This window comes from Cyanistes caeruleus, chromosome 16 (assembly GCF_971803275.1).
Source record: "Cyanistes caeruleus chromosome 16, bCyaCae1.hap1.1, whole genome shotgun sequence".
Lineage (NCBI taxonomy): Eukaryota > Metazoa > Chordata > Aves > Passeriformes > Paridae > Cyanistes > Cyanistes caeruleus.
In genome coordinates, this window is record NC_141716.1 from 3,079,541 (window position 1) to 3,085,966 (window position 6,426).

Genomic DNA, 6,426 nt, shown 5'->3' on the forward strand with positions numbered 1-6,426 from the left:
CTGCTGCCCCAGCTTTTAATGAAAAAGTTCTCAGACTCTGAAGTACAAAAGCAGAAATCAAAGATTTCTTCTCCCTGCCCTACTTGGTGTGCCATTCCAGTCCAGTGCAGTTGTTCCAGTTATTCTTAAAATACCCTAAACAAATCAAAATCCCTTCAGGAAATGAAAGTTAAAAGAATACTTGTTTCTTTTAATGATCCCTCCCCTCTGATAGGTTCCACATATTTGTGTCAGGTGTAACAGTTGGCATCAGCTGCCATTGTGTTGGTATTTGCTTTTCTATTTCAGTTTTCACAATCCCTATCTCACAATGGGTCATGCCAACAATTTCCATGCTGGAAAACACAGAAATAAACACAGGAACAACTGTTCTGCATTACTGCATAGCGACCAGAGAAAATTATTTTTCCCCCCTTGTCTTTCCTAATGACTCACACCTTCCAAAATCACATAATCTAAAGTCCATGTAACCTGCTTTTTCTCTTGAAGTCACTTCTTTCTTTTTCTCACTCCAACTAACCAATGTAGTAAGAAAAAAATTGCATCTTGGTCCTTTTTATTCTCTTTGATGAAAATTATCTGATCTCCATGAGGTGCGATGGAGAAAACCTCCAAAGGTTTAAATTCATTTATTTGAAGCTTAGCTGAACCTTTAAACATCTCACCCTTCTGCCTAATCCCTCAACAAGCTCACATTTCCCCTTTGCCCTCCATGGGCTTGCCTGCAGGGAAATACCTTCCCAGAACAGCTGTACTAGCATAATTAATCCACTACAGATAGGCCAGTAAAATCTCCTGCCTGGATATTACTCTGGAATAAAACTGATTATTCTGGAAGCATTGGTCTTTGTGCAGCCATGGTTTCTATTCCAGAATGTCTGGAGGGGTTTTTGCAGGTGCAGGTGGCACAGGGCAGGTACTGTGCCATGGTCTTGCAGGGACATTTCCATGCCCGCCAGGAAGGACAATCCACCCCGTGAGGGTTTGAGAGAGACTGAACTGCAAAAACATTCTGGGATCAGAACTGGAGCCATTCTCTTCCTCCATCACCTCTGCCTTTTGGCAAATTCTTCTCACCCTCCTGCTTTGGTTTCCATTTTTTTTTTTTATTTAGTAGAAATTTAATACTGCTTTGGGGATTAATTATTTGATGAATATAGAGAGCCTGAAAAGTGTAAAGCACTACACAGGAGTTAAGTGTTATAATTAGGAGCAATTCTGATCTTGATTACAATGAGGTAAAGCTGGAAGACCTATACCACAGAAAGATTTAAACTGATAAAAAAAAAAAAAAAGATCAGAATCAGGGTCTTATGATTTTAAATGTAAACTTGGGCAGATTCCCTGCTGAGTTACATCTGCAACTGTAATAAGATCAAGGAACATGACAACTTGTCATTTCAGTAACAGATATAGGGAGAATGCCCTTTAAAAAAATTTAACAGGAAGGAAATTTTTAAAGTGTTTTCTTTGGCTCTGAAACATATGCCCAGGGAGGAACTGTTCTCAGCAATGCAGTGGATCTTGAAATATTTACTGGGTCTGGCATTTAACATAATCTTTCTTGTATAAACGATATAGAAAAAACACATATTATCTTAGACTGCAATCTAGTGTGAAGATGAGATGATATTTTAATAGAGCTGCATTCATCAGCTGTAACAAGAGAGGAAATGTGCTCCAATCCAACATACCCTGTGGGCAATGTAAATAAGAGTAAGTGACTTCGACCATCAGATAAGTGCAGCAAGGGGATGAAAAGAGAGGGACAGAGGCCTGCAAGGGAGGGATGGCAGTCTGGGCAGGGGATCTGGCCAGGAGGAGGGCAGGGTGGGCAGGGGATCTGGCCAGGGAGGAGGGCAGGGTGGGCAGGGGGATCTTGATGTGGCCAGGTGTGGCACCCACTGCCCCTGCCACCAGATCCCAGCCACTCAATCCACTCATCCCAAGGGTCCTCCTGGAAACCTGAATTTCTCACTTGGCTTGCAGTGGGATTTGCATGTCTAGCCAGTGACACCACTATTTTCAGAAGTAATTAAATTTTTAATTATGCTTCTTAATAGGCTGTAGCTACTGCTTTGCAGTTCTGTTTCTGTCCCTGTTGGATGTCCATGGAGCAGCACCATGAAGCTCCAACTGCTCTTCCAAGGGGGCCAGGGTGTGCCCAGCTGAGCTGACAGCCACTGCAATCACACTGGGCAGTACCTTTCAAAGCCACAGGAACATCCCTTCAAGATTTTTCCAACACAAGTTTTGTGTGAAGGAGAAAGAACAGCGAAGACTGAAAGACTCAGATACTCAACCATTTTCAGATTTACAGATTTATTCCTGGGAGCAATATTCCAACTTTCCTTCAAACCATGTCTTCAGGTACCCTGGTAATTGTAGGGAGAAAAGGGGAAGTTATCATTGTACAGGCAGTAAATCTGCAATATACACTCTCCAGAGAGGACTTGTGCTGGAGCACATGCTGTATTGGAAATCATCAGGGAAAGACAGTGAATTATTTGTGACCTTGGGCAAGATGTTTAATGTCTTCCTACTTCAGACAGGCAGAGTCACACTCACACCAAAACCACAACAGCCTCCCCATTCTCCTTCTGTGCAGAAGGGGACAGGGCTGTGAGAGAATGACTGAGTGTACATGTTTGAAACAGATTCTAAGGAAGAAGGGATCTAAATAAAACAAGTTAAAAGGCAGCTTGTTGTTTGACTTGTCTTCAGACAGGACATCTGAGCAAGATGCAGCTGGATCCCTCAAGCTTTTGGCATTTAAAGGACCCCTGACCTTCCCAGAGCAGTTCCAAGACTCCCTTGCACCCATTTGCAGAGAAAACAAAAGACCCTGAACACTGAGTGTTCATCAATTTGCATTTCTTTTCCTGGAGCTTGCCAGCTTGTCTTCCCCTTGAGTGGGAAGACAGGCAAGGTTTTTATTATTCTCCAGTCATTGCTTGATGCACCTGCTGCAGGGGCCATGGGCAGATGATGGAGCACAAGCTGGACATGACTGAGCTCTACTGTCCATCAGCACAGCGTCAGGATCTGTGTCTGTTGCCAGTCCCTTTAATGTCATTCTCTCAGAGACAGCCTTCACTCAGCACGTTTCAGATGTACAGCAAACACTGAACACCTACAGCAGGGCTGACACTGCCCTCACTGAACCCTTCAGCAACCTAAATCTCCACCAGGCATCAAAAAGCTGCCATGAGAGTGGCTGCCAGGGCAGCTGAGCTGTTCTGACCCGGCTCACAAGGGCTGAGTGGGCTCAAAGGCATCTTCCCTTTTCCCTACCCTGGCTCAGCCAGCAGCCAGACCACTGCCAAGCACGGTCTAGCTCTAGCTTGAGCATGAATCATGCAGTTGGGACTGTCCTTCCCTCCTGGCACAGCAAAGCTCTGCCCATGTGCCCTGCCACCCTGTCCCCAGGCACTGCCACCCCTCAGCAGCTGGGGATGCTGCACTCCCACCTCTCCAGCCCCATCCCAGGACTTCTCCCTTGACCTGCATCACCAACCAGGTACCAAAATGCAGCACTGAGGGGCTGTGATTGCTCAGGTACCCATTTTCAGACAGCTAATTGCTGCTAATGCGTGGACACTGCAGCCCAACTGCACCCACAGCCAGGGGGCAGAGGGCAGTGCCTCCATCCCAGGTCCTAAATTTATCTCGCTTTTTAAAGCAAGGTCTGAACCTCCAAGGTTTTGACTTCTTCAGATTCCCTTGTTATGAAGTTATGAGAAAACATTTGTGGTCGGGTGATTTCCTTTTGCCCTAGACAGCTGTCAAGAGCAGCAGAATGGCCCAAGGCAAAATGTGATGTGGGTGTAAGGAGCGCCTTAAGCCAATAAGTTAAAGCGACGGGTTAGAAAGCCCGGGGAAAAAATGAGCCAATAATTGCTGAAAATCTTCCTATTCTGCTGTGTTTATTTAGTCAAATTCAGTGGCCCCTCTCCAGGCCTTCAGCCTTCTCCACATCTTGGAAAAAGAACCTTATTAATCATTTTGCTTCTATTGTTTAATTATCCTGAGCATCAGCAGAACAGATCGACGCTTGGCTCTTGCACACAAATCCCAGCCCTCTCAGACTGCAGCATCCCAGCAGCTCCCACTACATGGGAGCAGAGGCCAAAGTACTGAAAGTATTTGCTGCCCTTATGTTGTTTGGAGTAAAGAGGGATTAAAAATTACACCCTGCCAGGGCTGCTGGAAGACTCATTTGATGAGTAGTCTCCATCGAGAATGGATGGAACCTCTCCACCAAATGTTAAAGGAGAAGGAGGTGGAAAAATGGATTAGCAACACAGAGACAATCACCACAGATCGTGTTTGTTCTTTTTGAAAAAAAATTCAGTTTTAATGAACACATGCACATCTCATCTCCAAAAAAATATTACCAACTGAAGGAAAATCTGTTTGAACAGTAACTACTTTTAGTGGTACCAGGGGGAGGAGAGGGGTGTTGGCTGCCAAATTGAAAAACTGGGGGGCAACAGGAAAGGAGGGAAGGGGCATTTAGAGTTAATCCAACATTTTAGCCAGCAGCAGTGCCAATGACGAGTCCCTGGCTCTGGGCAGAGCTCCATCCCTTGCTGTGCACAAACATGAACCCACACAGTGTCAAAGAGGCTGTGTTTGGATTGACAGTGGCCGTGGTTCAGGACTGCCCTGGGGGCCTGGGCAGTGGCTGCCCACACGACATGGTGTTTCAGTTTATTATTATTATTATTTATAATGAGAGCAGATTTAATTTTTTAAAGACTCTTAAAATCTTATCTATGAAAAGACTCTTCAGCTTCCGCTTCCCCTGCTGAATGACTGTGCACTGACCTGTCTCTCTTTGGGAGCCTCAGTCTGAGTCTTTCATGAGGCATTCACTGAATAAGGCTGCTTGGTTATCAGGTAATATTTTATAGCAAGATTGAATCTTTATTTAATAGGCAGAGTTTTCTATTGATTCATGCAGCCAGCAATGGTGACTAAGAGAGCTGTGAATCATTGACACCTGTTGGGTTTGGGGTTTCTTTTCACTCCTTACAACCTCTTCCTTCTGCTTCCCTTACACACTTTTTTCTACCTTTTTTTTGTTTTTGTTTTTTTTTTTACAAAGGACTAAAACAAGAAGGCTACTTTTTGGCAGTATCTCTACAATTGTAATAAAATTGATATCTTAATACATGTCACACACACAGCTATTTTGGACTCATCTGCAAATCCTTAAAGCCATCCTATTTACCTTTTTTTTTGTTAATCAGAGAGGATATATGAGGTGAAGTCAAGCATATGGGCTACAAGAAAACAGTGTATGACTCATGACAGCCACTCAAAATTTAGCTATTCCTTGGCCACTTTAAACATGTACATATACAATACCCTGCCTAGAAGAGATTCATCTTTTCCTTTAGCAGGGGTCTCACCCTTTGATGACCCTTTAGGAGCTGTGTATGACAGGCAATGAAACCCCAGACCTCCCTCCCCCTGGGGAGCCTCCCTGGCCCTTCAAACCAGCTTTGTTGCTCTCACCTTCCCTAATCACCCTCCTGCCCAAAGAGATTATGAGCATCAGGCATGAAGCCATGGCCTCGTTAAATCAAACCTGACTTTTACTGTTGGTGTCAGTGGGGCCAGGGGTTCATTATGGGCCCTTTTTCCTAGGCCTGACTAAAAACAGACAGCTTCACCTGGAATAAAGCTGGATGATTCCAGGATTTAATTCATTATTGGGTCATGATTCCACACTACTGATTGCTTCTGTGGAACTGTAAGACAAATAAAACCTAAATATTTGAAATTCAAGCTCTAAGGCCACTCAGACCAAAATCACAATTTCTTTTTTTTTCCTTTATCTTTTCCTTCACAGTCCACCTTTAAAATCTTTTTCCCTTGGAGCCTGTCAAAGCTGCCTCCCCAGGGCTCTCCCCTATTGTGTCTGTCCTCATGCAGTCCCTTTGTAATAGCCAAGCTGTGCAGTTGATGCTCAGGCTGAATTAGAAAGCAGGTCTGTGTCTGATCTGCAAACATACCTCCAGCCTTACTTCCCTTCCCTTAATGTATTCCAGTCTATGCCTCATAGTTAAAATCTTCAATTCTACCACTCTCTCCTTTTAACATGCCTGTTTTATTTGCACAGTCATTTCACAGTCCAGTTGTTCTTTCTGGTCAGGTGGCCTATAAAATATTTCTATAACCAGTTTACTCTCTGAAACATCTCCAACTGCAGCCCATAATGACACAGCAGCCCCATTCCAGTCTCTCTCAGATCCCTACTTTCAAAGGCTAATAAATCATTTTCCTTCTCAAATAGCTCTCTATCCTCTCATTCCTTTCTCTTGCTCCCCAAATAATCTAAACAACCTCTACTCTTTAATGTTAATACCTCTGTCATCTTCTAAGGAAAATGCAGCTCCATCCATACCTATTTCCCAA

General features: G+C 44.0%; 1 long non-coding RNA gene across 1 annotated transcript; it reads left to right on the plus strand.

The window, feature by feature from the left end:
• Nucleotides 1–1,299: 1,299 nt before the first annotated feature.
• On the plus strand, nt 1,300–4,082 carry LOC147650126 (uncharacterized). Its single transcript, XR_015277039.1, has 2 exons — nt 1,300–1,716; nt 2,064–4,082. It is a non-coding gene; the product is annotated as an uncharacterized LOC147650126 (long non-coding RNA).
• The last annotated feature ends 2,344 nt before the right edge of the window (nt 4,083–6,426 follow it).